At 46.9% G+C, this 26,127-nt stretch overlaps 1 pseudogene; it reads left to right on the top strand.

Moving 5' to 3' along the window:
• LOC133042737 (histone-lysine N-methyltransferase PRDM9-like) overlaps window positions 1-26,127 on the top strand; it is a 52,088-nt pseudogene that overhangs the window by 7,363 nt on the left and 18,598 nt on the right.

Below are 26,127 nucleotides of genomic sequence, written 5' to 3'. Positions count from 1 at the left end.
AAGTCTGACATCTACAAGTAGTTCAATAAATCCAGCTGTGATGATGGGATCCGTGCTTTGTTAGTGTTTATGCCCAGATCTCTGCTCATGTGCCCTTACATGTCATGTGCCCTTAACATATGTTTTCTGAGTAGATGTGTCGGTGAACTATTTCCTAAGTAGGAAGGTTTGGAAGTTAAACCTACTGACAGGAAGTGCAGGATGCTATCACTGAACTGGGCATCTGTGGTCAGTGGAGCCTCAGTCTCCTGAACCTGTAGTTAAAGGGAGAAGAAAGAAAGTATAGAGAAGGGACTCCCTGGGGGTGAAGTGTTTAAGGCTCCACACTTCCACTGCAGGAGGTGTGGGTTCCATTCCTGGTCGGTGAACTAAGATCCCACAAGCCATGCAGTGTGACCAAGAAATAAATAATGTAACATGAAAACATAAAATTACAAAAGTAAAAGTTTGAAAAATACATGTAAGAAAGTTTTAACAAAGTGTTTAGATGGACAGGTAGGAGAACTCACACTTTCTGATAAAACAGGGGCTAACTCCCCAGAACCCATCAGCCTTGCTTAGCTTCTGTTCTCCATCTTAGAACTCAGAAGAAAGGAGACTGGAGTGAGGAGGTACAGTCTGCGGGAAAGAAAGGGCCACGTGTACCAAGAGGTCAGCGAGCCCCAGGATGACGACTACCTCTGTGAGTGACCCCGCTGGCCCACTCAAGGAGAAGGGGCTACGAGGCCTTGGTCCACTAACCTCACCTCACCATCTGGTCCCCCGGTCATCCCCTTCCTCTATGACTTGGGGTGCAGGATCGAGGCCAAATGCCATTGTTGCAGGAAGGGGGACCCCTTCCAGGGCCTGAAACTGGGCTCTTGTCTAACACTCGGAAATGAATCGTCCAAGGAGACACATGCTGACAAAGCAAGAGATTTTATTGGGAAGGGCACCCAGGTGGAGAGTAGTAGGTAAGAGAACCCAGGAGAACTGCTCTGCCTTGTGGCTCACAGTCTCAGGTTTTATGGTGATGGGATTATTTTCCGGGTGGTCTTTGGTGAATCATTCTAATTCAGAGTCTTTCCTGGTGGCGCACGAATCTCTCAGCCAGGATGGATGCTAGCGAGAGGGATTCTGGGAAGTGGACAGACATGCGGTGTCTCCTTTTGACCTTTCCCGAACTCTTCCGGTTGGTGGTGGCTTATTAGTTCTGTATTCCTTATCAGGATCTCCTGTCATAAAACAACTCATGCAAATGGTTACTATGGTGCCTGGCCAGGGTGGCGGTTTCAATCAGTGTGCTTCCCCTAACAACTCCCCCCTGAGAGACTTTATACTCAAGATGCTTCTTGGGAATTGGGGCGGAGGTCTCTTTCTTCTGTAAATTTTTCCTGCTGTGCCTGGGCATAGGCCTGCCTAGCAGAGCAGAAGTCTCTCTCCCTGATCTAAGCTGGGGTGTTCTATATCTGAAACCAGCTTTTACTCTTATAATAACAGCAATTTAGTTTGAAACTGTTGGCGCCTCTCAGAAATGAAATAGACAGGGGCCAAACAGGAGACCTTACAGGATGGTCATCACTGGTCCCCAGAAATAGGAGGCAACATTTGCAGTGAGGGCTGCAGGGTATGTGACTTTTTTTTTTTTTTTTCTTTTGCTTGGCTGGTGGTGAAGGAACAGAGCTGTGCTCCAGGAATCTTGTGTTTAGTCTGAAGTTACCATCTTCCACCTGGGTGGTGGCTCCAGCTCTGTAGAAGAACTCAAAAGACATTGTTATGCATATTTCTTTGAGTAGGAACCAGGACCCTGTCTCAAGGCTGTACCACCATTTGATTGTTTCTCCTGTTTCGGTATTCTCTCCCTTCCCTGATTTGCAATCGTTTGAATCCACCCTTTGGAACTCAGGGAAGGTCAAGGAGGCTGAATGAAGCCTATATCTTACAGATAAGAAATGGGAAACACACAGCAGATCTGTACTCCAGAGTCTCCACCCACAGAGTCCTGCTCAGTTTTAATTTAGGGAACAGGGCAACTATGACTGTGATAAGTTTTTGTCAAAATGGGGCATAGGACCGCCTCAGCTTGGAGAAGAGACACTGACTTGGAAGTATTCCTGAGTTCTAAGTCCTAGATCTGAGCCTTGTATGATTAAAATCTCAATCTTTTCGTCTGCCATTTTGTTGTAACAGACCCAATTAGTAGTAGCTGGAGGAGGGATAACTGGAATTTTAATAGACAAAATAAATCTATTTTTTTTAAGAATAGGCCTGAAACCCAGTCTAGTCCTGGCACTTCAGGGAGACTTTTAGCCAGGTGGCCAGTTGTCTAGTTTTATAAAAAGTAAGGTAGAAGTTATTAGCATCCAGCAGACATTGTTTTGAGAATGGTGGCATCTAAGCCTGACACGACTCAGAAAACTCAAGTGTTTAGCAACATAACGTCTAATCTGAAATTACACCCATAGTAACACCTGGTTATTTTCCAGGATGTCTGAACCATAGCTGAGTACTCTATTTTGACTTTTAGTTGTAAAATTTTCCTTAATAGCCAAAGCAGATGGCACCATTACTGACGTCAGTGTTTCTCTAGGTATGAGAAGATGCAAGAATTGGGACTCATAAAATCTCTGGAAAATATCTAACTATCTGAAGGCCTGTTCTGCCAGTTTTTTTCAGCGCACCGAGTGCCTCATTCCTGATTTTCACCCTGAACTTCTTTCAGGGCTGTTGAAAGTCAGCAGTTGCACAGGCCGTGATTTAATCTCTGTAGATGTAGATGGCAAGTGTCAATCTTCAGTTGACAGAGCCCCTTTTTGCTCATAAACTTGACCATGATTTTGAGGGGGGCATTTCATGACCATTTTATCCCATGGTGCTGAGAATGTCCATTTTCAGGTTTGGCAAAGATTTTGTTGACAGGCCACTCAATGTGCTGTTACTGGACTAGGCCATTAAACAGTATCCAAAATTCTCTGGACCACCTGTCTTACTAGCCTCTTGGTCCAGGAAGACATTCCCTCTTGTTGCTTTTTTTCATATCTAGAGTTGCACTGTTATCATCATCGATCTCATAGGGAACTACATATTATTTTGTCAGAGGCTTCAGTCACACATTTGGCAGTGTAAGAAACAGCAGTTTTGTAAAACAGGTGAAATACAAAGAGCATAGCCAGCAGTATTAGTAAAGTCACAAGTAAGACTTAAGAGCTTCCATTAGATGTAGCCCAGTATATCCCAGGCCGTCTGACTTAGTCTACTCTGCACGAATCTTTATCTTGCACGGAAATTATCCATTGGCACCACCATCTAAAGGCACATAGCCCAGTATAACTCAGGTCGTCTGACTTAGTCTACTCTGTACAAATCTTTATCTTTCAGGGAAATTATACATTGGCACCACCGTCTATAAGGCACATAGCCCAGTTTTTTAGTGTTACTAGACTGATTATCCTTAGTATGATTTAATTGTTTCCAACACAGAGGAGACTTTAAACCTAAATTACCATAGCCTGGTGTTATCTATATAAATCGTTCTCATAACTGTGGGAGATTTTTTTTTTTTTTGCTGAAACTTTTCTTGTTGCTCTGATTAAGCCTGAGTAATAGAAAAAAGCTCAAATTTGTGGCCAGAGTCAGAGCAGGCATTATTAATTAGCCCAGTGAGGGGATCCCGTCTAGTAGCATCACAGTGACCTGAATATGACTATAATTTTTTTTTAAAGTAAATTTTTACAGGGCCAACCAGTTAGAGTCTTATAGTAGAGAAATTTACCAAGGTAACCCAGAATTAGATACAGGTAATTGGCCACAAACCCAACAATTGGATTGATTTCTAAAACTAGCATAGGATCAGGCCTATGAAAGAAAAGCATTTGATTTATATGCAAAGGTCTAAGAAGTCAAGAAAACATTATAAATGATCATACGAAGCAGATCCAGCATCTTGGGCAAGCTGCCTACCTCTGCTGTAGTTGTCTTTTCATCCTGGTGTAGTGTAGTTTTTCCTGTTTGAGCATCATTTGAAGGTGAGATCAGGTCGGCTGTCTTTTCTATAGACCAATCCAGTGTAGGGGCCTTTGGAAGTGGGAATTAATCTAAGAGTTAATTTTCCTTCAGTTTCATTGTGCATGAGCTAGTTAAGAGTACCTGATAAAAAGCCCTTCTATCCAGGTTGGAGGCAGTCTCCTAAATTATGTCTTTTTCTAGTTCTGGTTGCAGGTCATGAGGCATCTGATCTTCATCCAAAGATAGATTACTGAGATAAGCTTCAGAAACAAACTTAGGGTGTTCTTTAAGAATTCAATTAAATTTTACATTAATATCACATAACAGCAAAGAACTATCTAAGAAATGAGTCTTACTACATGCAGACCTCCATTAACTGAGATTTAACATTTTTTGAAATATCTTTTTTTTTTTTCTAAAGTTACCCTCATTTTTATCAAATATAACCAAATTAAGGCTAGTTTGTTTGCAAAACAGGTCTGTTCTCACTAATTTTGTTCTAATGATTTATATAACCATAATTGTTTATAGACTTTTTATTTTGCTGAAACATTTATAGAATCTCAGACTGAACTTTTACTATAAAACAGGGCTGGGAAACTCACACCAAAGGCTTATCACAGATTTTGTCTAACAAATCTAGGTGAACTCTTCCCTTTTTAAGGTCTCAAAAATTCCTTGAGATTTTTCTACCTGTTAGTGAGATAATCTTCCTAGCTCATTTGATTAACTTACTGGAAACCTAAGAGTTTCAAATTTCTGGAGGAGTCAGATAGAGAGAAAATATAATTGTTTTGTTCATAACGTATAATTTTACCAAATTATTTTCATAATTAGTTTGAGAGGAAGGTTTTCCTTACTCCTGGAAAACACAAGATTCAAACCTGTAATTTTTTTAGATAGAAACCATAAGTTATAAGCATATTCGCTGGTTCATTCAGTCCTTTGTTAACTTTTGTGAAGTCGTCAGGTTTCTAATTAGAACACCAAGACATATCAAAATGTTAAGAACTCCATATAATTTCTAGGATATCTGTATTAGTAATTTTATCATACATTATAACATGAGCAGATTTATTACTCATTTGATAATCTTTTTCATGTAATTTAACCAACCAAATAAACACAGTTTAATATCTCTCTTTGGGATGTTTCAGGGGCCCTCTGAAGCACCCCAAAGTTAGCTAGAGGTCAAAGGAACTTCAAAAGAATTCGATTTAGGAAGTTTTATTGAAAAGATCAATTAAAAGCGTTTAGAACATTTGGTCAGATTTAGTCAGTGTTGATGGGTGTATCATTTAGCTTGTTGATATGTCACAATGGGCGCAAATACCAAGGCTCAAGGTCTAGTGAAAGTCAGCTCCGCCATCTTGGACCTAAGTGGCTCTAACCAGTTTTCTTATGACCCTGTCATTCCCAACAAAATCCATTTATCTAACTAATTGTAATCCAATTTTAGAAAATTCTGATCATGCATAATTCTTTTTAGTATTTTTTCATACTTTTTTACTGAAAGCACACTTCCTGCTTTCCTTTAGCAAAAAAGAGCTAACTTTTATATTAGCATTTTATAGATTGGTGAGCATAAATACCAGTGATAATTTCTAAAACCCTTGCTTTCTTAAAACATTTTAGGATGGCATCAAACATTATTCATTTATAGTCCCAAATCTCTCTAGTTTTTCTGTAAAAGGAAATCAGTGTTTAGTAGTAAATGTTTCAAAACCTTATTTCATTTGGAAATGACATAATTATTTAATAGACTTCCAATACTTAGTTTAGCACAACTCTTAGAAATTCAAGTTACGCCAATCTGGGGAGACTATTGTAGACAGATATTTTTAAAGAATAATTATTCTTAACAGAGTTTATATACAAACTCATACCTCATTTACATTTTTTAGAAGTGTTTTCACTCGAGGTAATTTCCTTGTTGACAAACTTGTAACAGGTATAATATTTAACTTATATTAAAACTAGGTACAATGAAAATATTCTACTTGATGTTAATTACTCTAAGACATGTCTATATTAGATAGGTCAACAAACAAACATTAATATCAGGTATTTAGTACTGAATATTTCCCAGTTCACCTAAACCTGGAATTTATTGTTTAATTTAGAATTATTTGATTTGTAAGCACTTACCTTTTTTTAAGCCAATTAAATAGAGCTAATTTACAAATTAACCTGAAAAATATTACCCAGAGACAAAGACATACCAAAACATATTTAGACAGACACAGCGCAAGATTTGGCTTCATTTTCTAAGTTTGGTCATGAATTAGATATTACAATATAAAATTTACTAGTTTATAAAAAAGTTGAAATAAATAACACTTTTAAAGGCTTTCTTCCTTTTTTTCTCAGTCTCAGGGGTTAGAGATGGTCTAGATAAGTGTTCCTGAGAGCCCTGGTCTCAAGGCACAGGGAAAGAAAATCAAGTTCTAACAAAATGGCAGCAGGTCTAAATGGTGACCAGACAAAGCAAAATGGACATCACAAATCACAACACAGAACAGAGTTAAAACACACACATATAAACCTGGCAGTCCTCATCAGACACTCCCTTAAATACAAGAATACAGTCTCTCAGAAAACCTTCCATAGAGACACAAAACTTCAGATGTCTTCAAAGATTTCAAAAGGAGGAAAGGAAGCCAGGTTGAAAGAAGAAGGAGGAGGAGGCGGGAAAGGGGGACAAAAGGGGTGGCCTTACAGACATCTCCTGCCACCCACAGACACCCAGGCGTTGCGGGACTTTTCCCTGGGCTTCCAGAAAATGGAGGACTGGAACCCGGCCCTACCAGAAACCAGACCAGAAAATTCGAGTTCTCTGCCAAGAGGAGGTGATAGGTCTCCAATCCTCAGCTCAAGCTGAGGCCCTTCACCCAGATTCCTGCGTCCAGGACCGGGGGACTAGAAAAACGGGAAGGATAGGAAGGGCTAGGGAGAGGAAAGAGAGAGGGAAGGGGAGAGGTCAACAAAGTCTCTTGTTCCTTACCGGTCAGAGCACTCTGGCCAGTTGTCCGCATCAGGAGAAGACCAGGGACAAAAAGGTCCCAGTTGCAGCCGCTGGGTCTGGCCCATTGGCAGACAAGCTGACCCCTGAGTACCCCGAGTGGTCAGGATGTCAGTCTCAGCGAAGAAGAGTCCCACCAGAGTCACCATTTGTTGCAAGAAGGGGGACCCCTTCCAGGGCCCAAAACTGGGCTCTTGTCTAACACTCGGAAATGAATTGTCCAAGGAGACACATGCTGACAAAGCAAGAGATTTTATTGGGAAAGGGCACCTGGGCGGAAAGCAGTAGGTAAGGGAACCCAGGAGAACTGCTCTGCCTCGTGGCTCACAGTCTCAGGTTTTAAGGTGATGGGATTATTTTCCAGGTGGTCTATGGCGAAGCATTTTAATTCAGAGTCTTTCTGGTGGCTGACGCATCCCTCCGCCAAGGTGGATGCTAGCGAGAGGGATTCTGGGAAGTGGACAGACATGCGGTGTCTCCTTTTGACCTTTCCCGACTCTTCCGGTTGGTGGTGGCTTATTAGTTCCGTATTCCTTATCAGGATCTCCTGTCATAAAACAACTCATGCAAATGCTTACTATGGTGCCTGACCAGGGTGGGCGGTCTCAACCAGTGTGCTTCCCCTAACACCATGAGTGCCCCAGGTCTTTCGAGGAGGTCGTTACAACCAGCAACATCACGATACCTCCTCTCATCCCTGTTCTCACCTCCAGATTGTGAGGAGTGTCAGAACTTCTTCATCGACAGCTGTGCTGCCCATGGGCCCCCAACCTTTGTAAAGGACTGTGCAGTGGAAAAGGGGCATGCCAACCGCTCAGCCCTCACTCTGCCCCCTGGGCTGGGCATCAGACTGTCGGGCATCCCTGATGCTGGGCTTGGAGTGTGGAACGAGGCGTCCGATCTGCCGCTGGGCCTGCACTTTGGCCCCTACGAGGGCCAGATTACAGACGATGAAGAGGCCGCCAACAGTGGATACGCCTGGCTGGTGAGAAGCACCCGTTTCCGTGTCCTCTGGGCTCTAATCGCTTGTGTGTGGTGGGGGGTACTTCATGTCTACATGCAAGGACGCAGATGGTGATAAGACAGTCAGCAATGACACAGTCAGCCCTGGGTACTGTGTGCCCTGGGCGTGAACACAGGACTTCCCTCTAAAGGTCAGAGGAGAGGTGGGACCACAGTGTACAGACACTCAGGACCTCTATCTAAAGATCAGAGGAGAGGTGGGAACACAGTGTACAGACACACAGGACTTCTATCCAAAGGTCAGAGGAGAGGTGGGACCACAGTGTACAGACACACAGGACTTCTATCCAAAGGTCAGAGGAGAGGTGGGACCACAGTGTAGAGACACTCAGGACCTCTATCTAAATGTCAAAGGAGAGGTGTGAACACAGTGTACAGACACTCAGGATTTCTATCTAAAGGTCAGAGCAGAGGTGGGAATACAGTAGTACAGACACACAGAAGTGACTCCTCCCTTGTGGAGCCCTTGCCTTCAATGAACCAAGAGACTCAGACTTGGAATGATGAGTAAGGAGCTTACCGTGTGGTCTGACTGGCAGGTGAATCCATGCAGTCTGAAAAGCACCAATGACTACACAGGGAAATAGCTCTTCTATATCTTCCTACCAAGAAAAAATAAAAGAAAGAGGAAAGCTTGTAACTCTTTCTCTGACACTCAGATCACCAAAGGGAGGAACTCCTACGAGTATGTGGATGGAAAGGACACGTCTTGGGCCAACTGGATGAGGTGAGTGCAGTGAGTCTGCAGTGTGTAGACACTGAGACTCCCTCCATCCCACGCCCCTTTCCTTCTCAACCCGGCTCCCTCAACAGCTTTCACATCTTATTTCTTCTTTTCCCTCCATTTCATGCTCTTTCATTTCAAAAGACCCTCGAAAGAAGGAAATAAAAATATGGCATGTGCCATCAAGATATAAGTCTATATGCTGAACAAAACTGGTGGACTTGAAAACAACTTGAGGAGTCTAGATTCACCAGGGACACTTTAACTCACTTAATGGACACTTACCACACATTTTATGGTTCAGATAGACAGTGAACTTCGTTACTGAAGCAGATCTCACAACCCATGTCCTTTTGGAGAACATACTGCAAACAGATATTAGCCAATTGATTTTAGGAACAGTAACCTTATTTTTTTCTCTTTGAGTAACTGCACAGGGCCAGGATAACCTATATACAGGAGACCTTGACTCTATGTGGGCAACAACCTCCTCAGGCTTGGTTGCAGTGAGAAGTGGGCCCTGAGGCCTCACAAGGAATGGGGGGCAGGATGGCCCTGAGTGGGGCCATTCTCTGAGGGCCTCTCCTATCATCAGGGCAGGCAAACAGTGAACACACTATTACTGTTCCGTGTCTCAAGCTATATCAGAGCTCTCTCCAAGTTTCTGTGGGAGGGGGTGGGCAAGCGAATAAGACCCTGGATGCACGTGGGGAGATGGGAGAAACCCTCGGGAGAGAAGGCAGGCTGGGGTGAGTGCTGAGGGCTGCGTGTTAGCCAAGGAGCACCAAGTCCTGTGGATGGAAGAGAACTTAATTCAGAGTTTAGAGGAGCTGGAGGTCACCAGCCTCACGGACAGTCCAGGGGGAGATGAGTCTTGACTGGGCTCCGGAAAATGGCTACTTAGGTAAGGAGAGAAAAGCATGGGAATTCACATGGCCTGGTCGAAGGTGTGAACAGAAGGTCCACATGAGGGGCGGCCTCAGAGGCGGAAGGCAAGGAGCTGGGCATGGTCGGAGAGTGGAGGGCACTCATCACCTGAGGTTTCTTTCCCCTTCCCGGCCTCGCCCCCAGGTATGTGAACTGTGCCCGGGACGACGAGGAGCAGAACCTGGTGGCCTTCCAGTATCACGGGCAGATCTTCTACCGAACCTGCCAGGTGGTCAGGCCGGGCTGTGAGCTGCTGGTCTGGTACGGGGACGAGTATGGTCAGGACCTTGGCATCAAGCGGGACAGCAGTGGGAAGAGTGAGCTCGCGACCGGGAGAGGTGAGTGTCAGCCCTCTTCCAGCACCCGACCCCATCCTGGGAGCCTCCGTGGTCCGATTTCGAAGCAGAGGACAATCCAGTCCAAAGTCAGTAGAGTTGCAATTAAAATGCCTCAGAATTTTATTCTTGTCATATGATTGTAAGGAAAAAAATTTTATGGTAAAAATGCTAGTTGTAATTTTTCATATTTCGTGCAAAAAAATATGTAACATCACCTTCTGCTGAAAGGCTTAGAAGTAAAAAGCAGGTTTTCTAGCACCTACCAGCTCTCTGCCCTTTACCTCTTTCTTCCTTATTCCCTCCCATTTCTTTTCTTTTTTTTTTTTTTCACTAAAAGATAGACATTTTATTTTAAAATATTTATAGGACAAAGATATTTAAAGAGTCACACTAGGAAATTTATGATTGATATCTGCCAATTCAAAGAAAGTAAATGGAATTCCTTACTCATTAGTATTTTTTACATTTATTTATTTATTTCATTTACTTTTATTAGTTGGAGGCTAATTAGTTTACAATGTTGTAGTGGTTTTTGTCATACATTGACATGAATTAGCATTGGATTTACATGTATTCTCCATCCCGATCCCCCCTCCCACCTCACTCTCTACCCGTTCCCTCTGGGTCTTCCTAGTGCACCAGGCCCGAGCACTTGTCTCCTGATGCATCCAACCTGGGCTGGTGATCTGTTTCACCCTAGATAATACACATGTTTCGATGCTGTTCTTTTGAAACATCCCACCCTCTCCTTCTCCCACAGAGTCCAAAATTCTGTTCTGTACATCTGTGTCTCTTTTTCTGCTTTGCATATAGGGTTATCATTACCATCTCTCTAAATTCCATATATATGTGTTAGTATGCTGTAATGGCATTTATCTTTCTGGCTTACTTCACTCTGTATAATGGGCTCCAGTTTCATCCATCCCAAGAGAACTGATTCAGATGAATTCTTTTTAATGTCTGACTAATATTCCATGGTGTATATGTACCACAGCTTCCATATCCATTCGTCTGCTGATGGGCATCTAGGTTGCTTCCATGTCCTGGCTATTATAAACAGTGCTGCGATGAACATTGGGGTGCACACATGTGCAGTGATGTGCATTCAGTTACTGTTCCAGTTTGTTGTCATGTGAGTTCACACTCTGTGCCAGACGGGGCTCCATGCACCGAAACAGACAGAACCACTGCCCTGGGGCAGCAGGGGCTTCGTAGCAGACAGGGACTGGTGCTCTGAGGGAAACTAGCCCAGGGAACGTGCCTCGGGTCAGCGTGAGCAGAGGGTGGGGTGTGGTGCAGGACGGTGCGGCAGGGTCTGTGCAGAGATAACACCCGTGGGGAAGGATTCCAAGCAGGGGAGCAGCTAGTGCCTCAGACCCAGGGCTGGGAAGAGAGGCTATGCCAGGGGTCGCGGGAGGAAGCACAGAGGGAGAGAAGGAGGCTGGACGGGACACGGAATCCTCAGGGCCTGTGTCCACGTGCAGGCCCCAGGGGTCCTCCTGGGTGACACAGAACAACCGCGCGGCTTTCTGCTACAAGCGGCATGTTCTCTGTGCTAAGACGATGCTTTGGTTCATTTTGGGGACGAGACATGAGCGGGGAGCCCCCTCAGAGGTCAGTTCATTGCTAGACATGAGGGCTGAGTGGGCTGGCCGAAGATGCTTGGGAGTGAGGGTGTGAAGAATCTGGCTGGAGATGTATTTTTAAACAGGGCTTCCTAGTGCATGTTAAATGGACTAAGCCTGAATGAAATAAATGAGGTATGAATACTAGTGAGGCTTGAGAAAGGATATGCCGTCATTTTATGATTTATGGGAAACGGAGAGAGGAGCAATTTGTGAACCTGTTTGGGCAGCAGGAGTCAGAGACCTGTAGTCAGTGAGACCTGGGCCGCTCGGTCTCATCCAGTCTCAAACCCACTTCCTGCAGAGATCGGCACAAAGGCTGCTCTTTGAACAAGGAGCCACAAAGTCAGATTTACCCACACCTGCTGTAACCAACCCCTGTGCTGCCTCCCATATGCAGACAGCTCCAGGCCAGGCGCCCCTAATTTAATAGACCCTTTCTTCTCACAGGGAGCCACTCAGGAGATTCCACCTAAGTCATCAAGTCTTATCCCTCAGTAGGGTAAATACCTGTGGCCACTGTGATGTGACTTTTCAGATACTTACACGCAAGGAAAGTCCATGCAGATCCACCGCTATCAGGAGAGATGCTGCCTCTGATGCTGCTGTAAGGTCCCTATCTGGGTGATATGTAGAAAAGGCCCCTGACACCAACTTCCTGGATTTCTCTAGATGCAGAGAATAAGAGTGGAGTGGAAACGTGGACTATAAAGACACACTGGATGGGAGACAAATCGTGCACTGTCAACACTTAGATAATTAGTGAGGCAGGCCTGACCATGGCAAACCAGCTACCTGACCAAAAGCTTCCTCTTTCAGCAGAACCGAAGCCCAAGATCTACCCATGTGCCTCCTGCTCTCTGGCCTTCTCCAGTCAGAAATTCCTCAGCCAACACACCCAACGCACTCACCCCTCTCAGACCCTCCTGAGGCCATCTGAAAGAGACCTCCTCCAACCAGAGGATCCCTGCCCAGGCAATCTAAATCAGCGATATTCAGATCCACACAGCCCGAGCGACAAACCTGACGGTCAGGAGGCCAAGGACAGGCCCCAACCTTTGCTGAAAAGCGTAAGGCTGAAGAGGATTTCAAGGGTCTCTGCCTACTCACCCGGAGGACAAATGGGGGGTTCTGGGGTGCATGACAGAATGAAAGACGAGCCCAGCACAAGCCAGAAACTGAATCCAGAGGACACAGGCACATTGCTCACGGGGGCAGGGGTCTCAGGGAATATGAGGGTCACGTACGGAGAGTGTGGGCAAGGCTCCAAGGACAGGTCAAGTCTCAGCACACACGAGAGGACACACACAGGGGAGGAGCCCTATTTTTGCGGGGAGTGTGGGCGAAACTTCAGTCAGAAGTCAGATTTCATCAGACACCAGAGGACACACACAGGGGAGAAGCCCTATGTTTGTGGGGAGTGTGGGCGAAGCTTCAGTCAGAAGCCCCATCTCATCTCACATCAGAGGACACACACAGGGGAGAAGCCCTATGTTTGCGGGGAGTGTGGGCGAAGCTTCAGTCACAAGTCCGTCCTTATCACCCACCAGAAGACACACACAGGGGAGAAGCCCTATGTTTGCGGGGAGTGTGGGCGAAGCTTCAGTAAGAAGTCCGTCCTCATCAGACACCAGAGGACACACACAGGGGAGAAGCCCTATGTTTGCGGGGAGTGTGGGCGAAGTTTCACTCAGAAGTCAGATTTCATCATACACCAGAGGACACACACAGGGGAGAAGCCCTATGTTTGTGGGGAGTGTGGGCGAAGCTTCAGTCAGAAGTCCGTCCTCATAATACACCAGAGGACACACACAGGGGAGAAGCCCTATGTTTGCGGGGAGTGTGGGCGAAGCTTCACACACAAGTCCAGCCTCATCACACACCAGAGGACACACACAGGGGAGAAGCCCTATGTTTGCGGGGAGTGTGGGCGAAGCTTCAGTCAGAAGTCCGTCCTCATCAGACACCAGAGGACACACACAGGGGAGAAGCCCTATGTTTGCGGGGAGTGTAGGCAAACTTTCAGTCGGAAGTCCGTCCTCATCAGACACCAGAGGACACACACAGGGGAGAAGCCCTATGTTTGTAGGGAGTGTGGGCGAAGCTTCAGTAAGAACTTCAGCCTCATCACACACCAGAGGACACACACAGGGGAGTAGCCCTATGTTTGCAGGGAGTGTGAGTGAGTCATGACCAACAAACCACACCTTAGCCACAGGAGGATTACTGCAGCCACCCCATGCCTCAGCTCTAAGGGGGCCTCACAGGAGGCCTGTGACCCGTTAATGTCCCCAGGAGTATGAGGAGAGACTTCCCAGGTGGTCCAGGGGTCAAGGCTCCAATGCAGAGAGCCACGTTCAATACCTGATTGGGGAACTAGCTCCCACAGGCTGCAACTAAGACACAGCAGAGCCGAATAAATAAATATATGATAAATAATTTAAAGAAAGAGTGTGATAAGCACAGAATTACTTGTTAAATAGACCTTCCACTTTCATGACAGGAGAGGAGGTAGATAAACAGCAGAGGGTTTCTTAAGTGTTCTGGAGATGTTCATGCCAATTGCCTTCGTGGTTTTTTAGTACTCCTCTTCTAATAAATTTTGTCTCCAAAAAAATCTGAAGCCCAGACTATGTACTCATTCCCCCCTTATCACTGACAGCAGTGGGGTCCAGTCATAGCTGAACCCCTGGGAAGGCATCATTCTGGAGCCAAGTCAGTTAGGTCACTGGACAGTCAATCCTGGGTCCAGGGAGAGGAATACAGAGTGGAGTCAGAGTCACCAGGGAAGGGATTCCCCAGCCTCCTGGGAAGTGGGGCCTCTCCTCCTTATAGACCTCGACTCTCCTTTGGCCTCTCCTGGTGGCCCTCTGGTTCCCTCTGACTTCTGTAGCCACAAAGGTGAAGGCCACGTGCACGTGTGTGTGTGCGCGCGCCTGACTCAGCATGGGCCATCTGGTCTCTGCCGCCCCCTCGGGGTCATCACAGCATCTGGACTCCAGATGCGACCACAGGGGTCCAGTTCTCAGCCCTGCCCCCAGCAGCTCGGTGAGCTGGGGCAAGATACTCAACCTCTCTGTGTCTCTATTCTCTCTATTCTCTCTCTATTCATCTGTGATACGAGGTGGGAGCACCAGCATTTTGGTCTGATGCGGAAGCACAGGTGGAATCTGGCAGAGGCTGGCTGAGAATGCAAGCCCCACCTTTGCTGTCCTTTGTGTTTTTTTATTCAATCCTCTTTTTTTTTTTTTAATAGAAGGATAATTGCTTTACAGAATTTGTTTCCTGCATGTCCTCCAGCCCCCACACCTTCCAGGTCCTCAGAGCTAGATGAGGAAGGGGCTGTTTAGGCACTGGGCTGCCCTGATGAGGGAGTGTGAGGTCAGGGGTCCTAAGGGAGGCCGACCTCCCTTCCCACCCCTGCCGTTCCTGCTGAGCTGGGCAGCCCCAGGGCCCCTCCACAGACAGACAGTGCCCACAGTCGTCACTCTGCAGAGAACAGAGCCTGGAGCGGGATTTGCAGGAAATCCCTGTCCGCCCCAATCCCACCCCCGACGGAGGGTCCTTGAGGCCCACACAGCGGCTTCTCTCTGCATGGGCCTCGTACCTGTGCCCGTGAGCTCTGGTCAACGCTGTCGCGACCCTGAAATTCTTAACCATGGAAAAGTTCATCCTTACACTTCCCTGTCATGAGTGAAGTCTGATGGGCCCCGGGGTGCGCTGTGAGCAGGGCAGATGCACACACAGCACGGGTCCTGGGCTGACCAGGCTGCACGAGGGGAGAAGGTGGACACAAGCCCCCCCACCCTGGGTGAGTGAGGGTGGGGACAGCACCAGGAAGCCACGCTTGCTCAGACCCGGAACTGAGCTCCGACACAGAGTGGGGCAATGGGGTTCTTAAGGTCGACCACACCCTCCCCTCTGTGAATGACCTCTGCCCTGGCCTGGTCCTTCCAGAAGGGGCTCAGGAGGCTGAATTCCGCCCGGCCACCAGAAGACACCAAGGGGAGAGTGGGCCACGGGGCAAGGGCGGAGGGTGCGAACTCCAGGACTCGGGGCAACGGCCCTCAGTTCCCTCCATGTGCCAGGCTTGTGAAGCGTCTCTACATGAACCGCGTCAGTGATAACCACTCACTATTATTTTCCGGTTTCTATGCTTTCTTAAAGGAACACGTTTGTCTGTGGCTTCGTTTCCCTACAGGAAGGGAAGCCACGTAAACTCCCCATCTTCTTTGCTTTCAGGCCGGGGCCACGGGAGGGAGAGTTAGGGCTGGTGCAGGCAGAGGGGCTTCAACTGAAAAATGGTGGGATCCAGAAACCTGCAGGGGCTTCTCAGCTGCACCTTCCACCAGAGCTTGGCCTGGAATCCCCTGGAAGGCTGAGCAGGTCAAACCTTCTCCCTCCCCTCCGCTCCCCTCCCCTCAAAAAGCTGACTCCTGGGGCCAGCCCACAACACCCCCAAATCCCCCATCACCCACAGCCCCACACAGGCCCTCCCTCACAGAAGTGGGATGACCTGGATGGTGGCACAGATGGTGTGTGACCCCAGAGCTGGGGGTCTCAGCTGACCTTGAGCAAGGAGGCTGGTGCTTTACACAGCCTCCCAGCCCAGGGAGCGGCCAGCAGCCACAAGCCATGATCTGAAGCGGAGCTGGGAGATGGGGAGTGGGGATGCGAGCTCTCTGAGGTCCCATCCTGTCCCCAGGACAGCGGCCAGGCCCCACCTGACACCGTGACTGCCCTGCACGGTCACACAGGACACCAGCAGTCACGGGACGGACAGCCAGCTGCCTCCGCCCCACGCTCCACCCTGACCACGGCGGCCCCAGAGCTGTACCAGCCCCACCTGCGCGCGGCTCTGCTTGGCTGCCGGGGCTCGGGGACCCTGGGTGAGTCGGTGAGGGCAGAGCTCCAGAGGCCAAGCCTGTCTTCAGCCACCAGACCTGCCCTGCTTACTGGACTCATGAGCCCAGCCAGTATCTGAAGCCAAGATGCCTTTGGAGAATGACACCACATACACTCACCTCAGAGCTCAGACTCCTGAAAACTTACTAAACAGATTATTTATAGTCTTTTTTTAAATGGGATGTTCGCAGGAAGCAGGGAGGGGAATGACTCCCTTGGTGGTGCTGTGGTTAAGAATCCACCTGCCAATGCAGGAGACACGGGTTCAGTCCCTGATCTGGGAAGACCCCACGTGCTGTGGAGCAACTAAGTCCGTTCACAACTAATGCAGCCCAAGAGCCTAGAGTCTCTGCTTCCCAACCAGAGCAGCCGCCACAGGGAGACGTTCAGCGCAGAAACGAGAGAGCAGCCCCCACGCCCGACAGCCAGAGACAAGCCCGCACAGCAGCGAAGACCCAGCAAGCCGAAATAAATAAATAACCTTGCTTTAAGTAGGAGATCGCAGCATTCTCTGCTGATCCAGAGCCTAGGACTCTGAGCTCCCAACAAAGGGGGCCACGTTCAAACCCAGGTCAGGGCACTAGATCCCACATGCTGCAACTGAAGGCCCTGCATGCCACAGCTAAGACCCAGCGCAGCCAGTTAAATGAATACTTAAAAGTAAGAGGCGGTTCATCTGTCACCATAAAAAACTGCGACATTTTAGGAAAAGAAAAAACAAAAGATCTTATTTTGCAAGTGCTCATGGTTGATTGCAAAAATTTTCTCATAATATGCAGCTGTTTAAAAAAAAAAAAAGAAATTTAGAAAATACAGAAACTAAAACCCACCCATAAACGTGTGGGGAACACCAATTACTGCAGCATCCGGCCACCACACACGGGAACACACGTCCGTGTTTTTCTTCTACAAAGAATCTTTCAGCCTCCACCCTTCTTCCCACCAGCCTCTGCTCTGCTCACCAAGAAGACTGCACTTTGGCCTCGTGACCGGGGGGTTTCTGTTGAACTCAGGGAGGTGGAGGAGTAGGGATGTGTGGTTGGGGGCACCGTCTGGCCTGCAGTGAGGAGAGAAGCGCGAGTGCTCCGCCTCTGGGCCCAGTAACTCCAGGGACCTCGGGGAGCCGCCCAGGAAGAAGCCTCTCAAACACCTTCCCTGCAGTCTCCAGTTACAGCACGTCCCACGTCTCGGGGTTCAGCTGTGGGTTAACAAGTCCTCTCTTGTTGGACAGAAAAGTGTTTCCTCAGAGAATCTGCCTGGATCTTGGCCTCAGTTGGTACAGATGTAACAGGCAGTACGTTCAGGGCTCAGGGGAGTTAGTTCTGAAGCTCTCTGGGTTTAGGGATACAGCACCTCCTCACCTCCACCCCTTCCACGGTCATGGAGCCTTCTCTTCCGGAGGAAGGTGTTTGGCAACATCAGCCACAAAGACACGTACTGAAGAGGAGAAAGGCCACGGCAGGCGGGGCTGGGTGTTCCTGGGGAGCAGAGGGGCCTTGGACACTCCATGCTGGACCCCTGCCCCATCAGCGTCTCCTCCTTCTCACTGGGCATGCAGCTTTCACCTGCTGGGTGCCCGCAAGTGAGGGGCTCCCAAGGCACCAATCTGGGGTTGGCGATGGGGGAGCTGGATGCCAGGGAACCCGAGACCCTGCAGCAGGTCAGTGCACTGTGGACGAGGGCCGGCCTCACTGACCGGTTAGGCCCTGTGCGTTCAGGACACCCTCTCTGGACCCCGGGTGGAGGTGCTGCTGCCCCACTGCCCACCTGGGTCTCAGGAGGTGGAAGAGAGACCGGGATGTCCTTCCCACCTCCTGCCCAGAGAATGACAAAGGCCAGTTCCCAATAGTCAGAACAGGGTGGGCAGAGTGAGTCTTGGGCCTCACAGGGTCCCTGTGAAGAGGGGTTCACTGCTCCCGGGATCCCTCTTGGCTGGTTCTCCTTCTGTGTTGTCTTCACACCAAATCTCACAAGGATGAGGCAGTCCAGGTGCCCACAGCATCACTTGCCCAGGTGCTGACAACCCTCCTTATTTATTATGGGCAGGGAGACAGGGTGGCTGGTGTGACGCTCCCCTGGACCACAGAGGAGACCCCCTAGGCTGTGTCTCTTCTACTCCTGAGACCCAGGTGGGCACTGGGGGCAGAGCACCTCCAGCTGGGGTCTGGAGAGGGTGTCCTGAATGGACATGGCCTAACTGTCCCGTGTGGCTTCAGGGGGTACGGGCAAGAGGGGCACTAACTCCTTTCTAAATATTTCAGACAACCGCTGAGTTCCTTTTGGTTTTTTGTTTCAGATCTTTTTATATGGTTCATTTTCAGTGTCTTTATTGAATTTGTTACAATATTGCTTCCATTTTGTTTTCATTTTTTGACTGCAAGGCATGTGGAATTGTTACCAAGTCCAAGCTCACTCTGCATGCCTCACAACAGGGCGATAAACCAGAGGCGAGGTGCTGAGGCAAGGAATATGACTTTACTTGGAAAGCCAGCAGACTGAGAAGATAGCAGACTAATATCTCCAAGAAACCATCTTGTCAGGGTCTGGATGCCAGTGTCTTTCATAGAACACAGAGCTTGGAGGTGAGGAAATACAGTAAAAAGGCCATTAATCTGGCAAACATCTCCTGGAATGGCCAGTCTCGGGAAGAGATGTGTTACTTTCTCCCTGCTGTAGCCATCCACAGGTGGACAGGTCATGGACAGAGGCAGAGGGGTGCAGTTTTCTGAGGCAGGCCATTATGTATGGACAGCATCCCTGTAGCAACCAGACCAACAGGAAGCAAAGGTTAAAATAAAAGATATAATTTGGAAAAAAAATATTTTTTGGACATGGTGTCAGATTTTGTTCTTCCCTGTATAATTCCCCAGTCTCAGTGTATATTCCACAATCTTATGGGGAAAGGGGTGATGATTGTTCTAATCGCTCCATCAGTTGCATCTTTTGGGGAGTGTTCACCATTGGTGCCAGTGTGGTGAATGTTGAGATTTCTCTTCTTTTGTTGCTCTTTGGAAAGTGTCTATTTCATATGTGTAGACATAAAAATGTTTATAATCTAGATGTTGAAAGTTAAATTTTATTCAGCAAGAATCTTTTAGGACTTCAAAAATGCAGGCAACATCTAAAGGTAAGGTATTTAGCATTTTTAATGTATGGGAAGGTGCAAGAGTCATCTCACTGAAATCATCCCCTTTGATACACACCTCACCATCTGGGGCCAGTATCCTGTCTTCTCTTTCCTGAGTTTCCTCAGGGCTCACAGTGGGGAGTAGCTGAAGCCTGATGGCTGCTAGAGCAGGTATTTTTCTCCTTCCAGAGTTTCCTCAGGGCTTACTGTGGAGAGTGGCTGCTGTCTGATCGCTTCTAGACAGTAGGAGGGGGAGCCTGGGTCCCCATTAAGATCATCTCAGCAGAGAGAGCAAGCACGTCCTGTGACTCCAGACAACCTTTCAACGTTCAGGGCTCAGCGTTCAGCCTGCAGGATCCACAGCCGTCAGCTCAGCCACCATGCTCTGCACTCAGCTGCTATGTAGCCCTGAAACCTGCACTGCAGGAGGCCCTTTAATGTGGCGTCCTGTCCAGCAAACTCTCGGTCACACCCTCCAAACATGACCCAGGCCCAGCTCTGCTGAGAGGGTCTCACTGGGACCCAGGTTCCCCCTCCTGCTCTCCCACATTCCCTTCAGTTCTGTGTGATATTAACTGTTTTTACAGCCATCATAATAATGTTGAACACACTGCCATGGTGCTGGCATTCTGGGTCTTCTCTTATCCCACTGAGATTCTGTGAGAACACACCAGAAGCTGGGCTGGAAGAGGAGGGCCAGGTCTGGTCTCTGCTGAGTGAGTATGGACGTCTACTGGAAGGAGATCACAGCTGCAACCTCACCTGCTGCTCATTGGCTCTTTGCTGGTCCATGTGCCCTGCAATCAATTGCCCAGATAAACCTGCTCCCTTCTCCCCATGCTCGTGCTGGTGAATTGGAATAATTACCAGGTAGCTCACCTGAGGAGTCTCCAGGAGCCCCAGGGATGGGGAGCCGCTCAGGGGTAAAGAGGAAATAGGCAGAGATCTGTATAAAATGATACTGTGAAGCATTGATTCCTAAGCACAAGTCAAGTGAAGCTCACATGTGTTCTTCCCTTTTTCTTAACTTCGAGTGTATGGTCTGCACATGATTCTGGCCCACGCAGATGGGGTGAGACTCAGTCCCCAGACCTCCCTACCTGGGGTCACACATTCCCTTGGTCAGGGCACCATGGCCATGGTCGGCAGCCCCTAATGTGTAAACCAGCCAGGTCCATATGGTCAAAGCTGTGGTTTGTCCTGTAGGCATGTACGGATGTGAGAGCTGGACCATAAAGAAGGCTGAGCGCTTGGGAGGGAGCTAAGATGGCAGAGGAATAGGATGGGGAGACCACTTTCTCCCCCACAAATTCATCAAAAGGACACTTGAACGCAGAGCAAACTACACAAAACAACTTCTGATCACCAGCAGGGGACATCAGGCACCCAGAAAGCAGCCCATTGTCTTTCAAAGGAAGTAGGACAAGAGATAAAAAGACCGACAAAAGAGTTAGGGACAGAGATCCATCCAGGGAAGGGAGACTTAATAGAGAAAGTCTCCAAACAACAGGAAACCCTCTCACCGGCGGGTCTGGGGTAAGTTTTCGAATCTTGGAGGGCATCCTAACCGGGAGGAAAAATAAATAAAACCCACAGATTATATGCCTAAAAGCAACTCGCAGCAGAAAAGTATCCCAGACGCTCGCATCCGCCACCAGCAAAGAGGGGCTGAACAGAGAGAAGCGGGCAGCATTGCTTAGGGTAAGGACCGGGCCTGAATGCCCTGAGGGCCATCTGAGGGAGCTAACGTGAGATAGCAACTTAAACTGTGGGATAGCAAGAGACAGAGAGAGAATTAACCTGCGAAAAGCCCCAACGTAAGGCACAGCCAGCCCATTCACAGAACAAAGGACTGAGCAATACCAGAGAAGAGCTAGCCGGGCTGTGGACCGGCCCATCCCCTGCCGGAGGCAGCGGGAAGAGGGGCTCCAGGCAGAGCCGGAAAGGGGCAAACTCGGCCCCAGAGACAGCATCCCCTACCAAACTGCAAACTGGCTTCCAGTTTCTAACCAAAGACTTCCTGAGACTCTGGATGGTTGACATCCGCCAAGAGGGTCGCAGCCAGAGATCAGCAACCCCAGAAGAGACACAAGGCGCACCGGACCGGCGCGCCCGGAAACTGAGGCTGGGACCGTGGAGGGGAGAGGTCGCGCTGCACCTGGGGAGAGTGCGCTCGTCAAGCTCCCGGTTCCCTGAGCTGCTCAGACGGGGAAGGCACAAAACGCAGGCCCAACCGAGTCTGCGCCTTCGTGGAGTACCCGAGAACCTGATCCTGAGCGGCTTGGGCCTGGGCAGTGCATGCAACTCGGGGCCCGCTCCCTGGAGAGCAACCAGGAGCCTGAGCAGTGTAGACGGGGAAAGCATTCACGCCGTGAGCGGGGGCAAAACCCCGTGTGGCCAGAACGCTGCGAGTGTTCCCCACACACGCCAGTGACATTTGTCTGCAGCGCCCCTCCCTCCCCACAGCACGACTGAACAAGCGAACCTAAACAAGAGACCACCTCCGCCCACTTGTGTCAGGGCGGAAATTAGACACTGAAGAGACCTGCAAACAGAAGCCAAAGAAACACAGGGAACCGCTTCAGAAGGGACCGGTGCAACAGATTAAAATCCCTGTAGTTAACACTGGCTACACCGGAAGGGGACTATAGATACGAGAAGTGCAAGCTGGAACAAGGAGCTATCTGAAACTGAACCGAACCCACACTGCCTGCAACAGCTCCAGAGAAATTCCTAGATATACTTTTACTATTATTGTTTTTTTAATTAAATGTTTTTTCTTTTTTATTAAAGTCATTACTCCTTAATTTTCATTTTTATAACCCACTATAACCTTGCAAAAAAAAAAAAAAACAGGACCCTATTTTAAAAACAAACTTTATATATATTTCTTAAATTTCTTGAGGGTTTTTTTTTTTTTATTATTATTGTATTTTTAAGAGTCTAACCTCTACTCTAGAATTTTAATCTTTGTTTTTCAGTATTCGATATCAGTTTTGGACATTTAAGAATCCAATCTTCAGTACCCATTTTTACTCAGGAGTGTGATTACTGGTTTGATCACTCTCTCCCCCTTTTGACTCTCCTTTGTCTCCCCCAGATCACCTCTATTTCTTCCTTCCCCCTTCTCTTCTCAACCTAATTCTGTGAATCTCTGTGGGTGTTCTGGGCTATGGAGAACACTTAGGGAACAGAGTACTGTGTAGATCTATCTCTCTCCTCTTGAATCTCCCCTTTACTCCTGCTCACCTCTGTCTCGTTCCTCCCTCTCCTCTTCTTCATGTAACTCTGTGAACCTCTCTGCGTGTCCCTCACTGTGTATAATCTTTTCACCATTAACCTAGAAGTTTTATTATCAGTGTTGTATGGATGGAGAAGTCTTAAGGCTAATGGAAGAATAAGACTGAAATCCAGAGGCAGGAGGCTTAAGCCCAAAACCTGAGAACACCAGAAAACTCCTGACTATAGGAAACATTAATTAATAAGATATCATCCAAAAGCCTCCATACCTACACTGAAACCAACCACCACCCAAGAGCCAATAAGTTCCAGAGCAAGACATACCACACAAATTCCCCAGCAATGCAGGAACATAGCCCTGAGCGTCAATATACAGGCTGCCCAGAGCCACACCAAACCCATAGACCCATCTCAAAACTCACTACTGGACACTCCATTGTACTCCAGAGAGAAGAAATCCAGCTCCCCCTACCAGAACATCGACGCAAGCTTCCCTAATCAGCAAACCTCGACAAGCCAATCATCCAACCCCACCCACTGGGAGAAACCTCCACAATAAAAAGGAACCACAGACTACCAGAATAGAGAAAGGCCACCCCAAACACAGCAACCTAAATAAGATGAAAAGGCAGAGAAATACCCAGCAGGTAGATGAACATGAAAAATCCCCACCAAGCCAAACAAAAGAGGAGGAGATAGGGAATCTACCTGAAAAAGAATTTAGAATAATGATAATAAAAATGATCCAAAATCTTGAAAACAAAATGGAGTTACAGATAAATAGCCTGGAGACAAGGATTGAGAAGATACAAGAAATGTTTAATAAAGACCTAGAAGAAATAAAAAAGAGTCAATTAAAAATTAATAATATAATAAATGAGATCAAAAACACTCTGGAGGGAACCAACAGTAGAATAACGGAGGCAGAAGATAGGATAAGTGAGGTAGAAGATAAAATGGTGGAAATAAATGAAGCAGAGAGGAACAAAGAAAAAAGAATCAAAAGAAATGAGGACAACCTCAGGGACCTCTGGGACAATGTGAAACGCCCCAACATTCGAATCATAAGAGTCCCAGAAGAAGAAGACAAAAAGAAAGGCCATGAGAAAATACTCGAGGAGATAATAGCTGAAAACTTCCCCAAAATGGGGAAGGAAATAGTCACACAAGTCCAAGAAACCCAGAGAGTCCCAAACAGGATAAACCCAAGGCAAAACACCCCAAGACACATATTAACCAAATTAACAAAGATCAAACACAAGGAACAAATATTGAAAGCAGCAAGGGAGAAACAACAAATAACACACAAGGGGATTCCCATAAGGATAACAGCTCATCTTTCAATAGAAACTCTTCAGGCCAGAAGGGAATGGCAGGACATACTTAAGGTAATGAAAGAGAATAACCTACAACCTAGATTACTATACCCAGCAAGGATCTCATTCAGACATGAAGGAGAATTCAAAAGCTTTACAGATAAGCAAAAGCTGAGAGAATTCAGCACCACCAAACCAGCTCTCCAACAAATGCTAAAGGATCTTCTCTAGACAGGAAACACAGAAAGGTTGTATAAACGTGAACCCAAAACAACAAAGTAAATGGCAATGGGACCATACCTATCAATAATTACCTTAAATGTAAATGGGTTGAATGCCCCAACCAAAAGACAAGACTGGCTGAATGGATACAAATGCAAGACCCCTATATATGCTGTCTACAGGAGACCCATCTCAAAACAAGGGACACATACAGACTGAAAGTGAAGGGCTGGAAAAAAATATTTCATGCAAACGGAGACCAAAAGAAAGCAGGAGTCGCAATACTCATATCAGATAGAATAGACTTTAAAATAAAGGCTGTGAAAAGAGACAAAGAAGGACACTACATAATGATCAAAGGATCAATCCAAGAAGAAGATATAACAATTATAAATATATATGCACCCAACATACGAGCACCGCAACATGTAAGGCAAATGCTAACGAGTATGAAAGGGGAAATTAACAATAACACAATAATAGCGGGAGACTTTAATACTCCATTCACACCTATGGACAGATCAACTAAACAGAAAATTAACAAGGAAACACAAACTTTAAGTGACACAATGGACCAGCTAGACATAATTGATATGCATAGGACATTTCACCACAAAACAATCAATTTCACCTTTTTCTCAAGTGCACATGGAACCTTCTCCAGAATAGATCACATTCTGGGCCATAAATCTAGCCTTGGTAAATTAAAAAAAAAATTGAAATCATTCCAGTCATCTTTTCTGACCACAGTGCAGTAAGATTAGATCTCAATTATAGGGAAAAGAAAAAAAAAAACTATTAATAACTCAAATATATGTAGGCTAAATAATACGCTTCTGAATAACCAACAAATCATAGAAGAAATCTAAAAAGAAATCAAAATATGCATACAAATGAATGAAAATGAAAACACAACAACGCAAAACCTATGGGACACTGTAAAAGCAGTGCTAAGGGGAAGGTTCATAGCAATACAGGCTTACCTCAAGAAACAAGAAAAAAGTCAAATAAATAACCTAAATCTACACCTAAAGCAACTAGAGAAGGAAGAAATGAAGAACCCCATGGTTAGTAGAAGGAAAGAACTCTTAAAAATTAGGGCAGAAATAAATGCAAAAGAAACAAAAGAGACGATAGCAAATATCAACAAAGCTAAAAGTTGGTTTTTTGAAAAGATAAATAAAACTGACAAACCGTTAGCCAGACTCATCAAGAAACAAAGGGAGAAAAACCAAATGAACAAAATTAGAAATGAAAATGGAGAGATCACAACAGACAACACTGAAATATAAAGGACCATAAGAGACTACTACCAGCAGCTATATGCCAATAAAATGGACAACTTGGAAGAAATTGACAAATTCTCAGAAAAGTATAACTTTCCAAAACTGAACCAGGAAGAAACAGAAGATCTTAACAAGCCCATCACAAGCAAAGAAATCGAAACTATAATCAGAAATCTTCCATCAAACAAAAGCCCAGAACCAGATGGCTTCACAGCTGAATTCTACCAAAAATTTAGAGAAGAGCTAACAACAGTTAGAATTGGACATGGAATAACAGACTGGTTCCAAATAGGAAAAGGAGTTCATCAAGGCTGTATATTGTCACCCCGCTTATTTAACTTATATGCAGAGTACATCATGAGAAACCCTGGGCTGGAAGAAGCACAAG

This window comes from Dama dama, chromosome 1 (genome assembly GCF_033118175.1).
Source record: "Dama dama isolate Ldn47 chromosome 1, ASM3311817v1, whole genome shotgun sequence".
NCBI lineage: Eukaryota > Metazoa > Chordata > Mammalia > Artiodactyla > Cervidae > Dama > Dama dama.
Note: the sequence above shows the minus strand (reverse complement) of the source record. Positions and strands in the feature narration are given on the sequence as shown.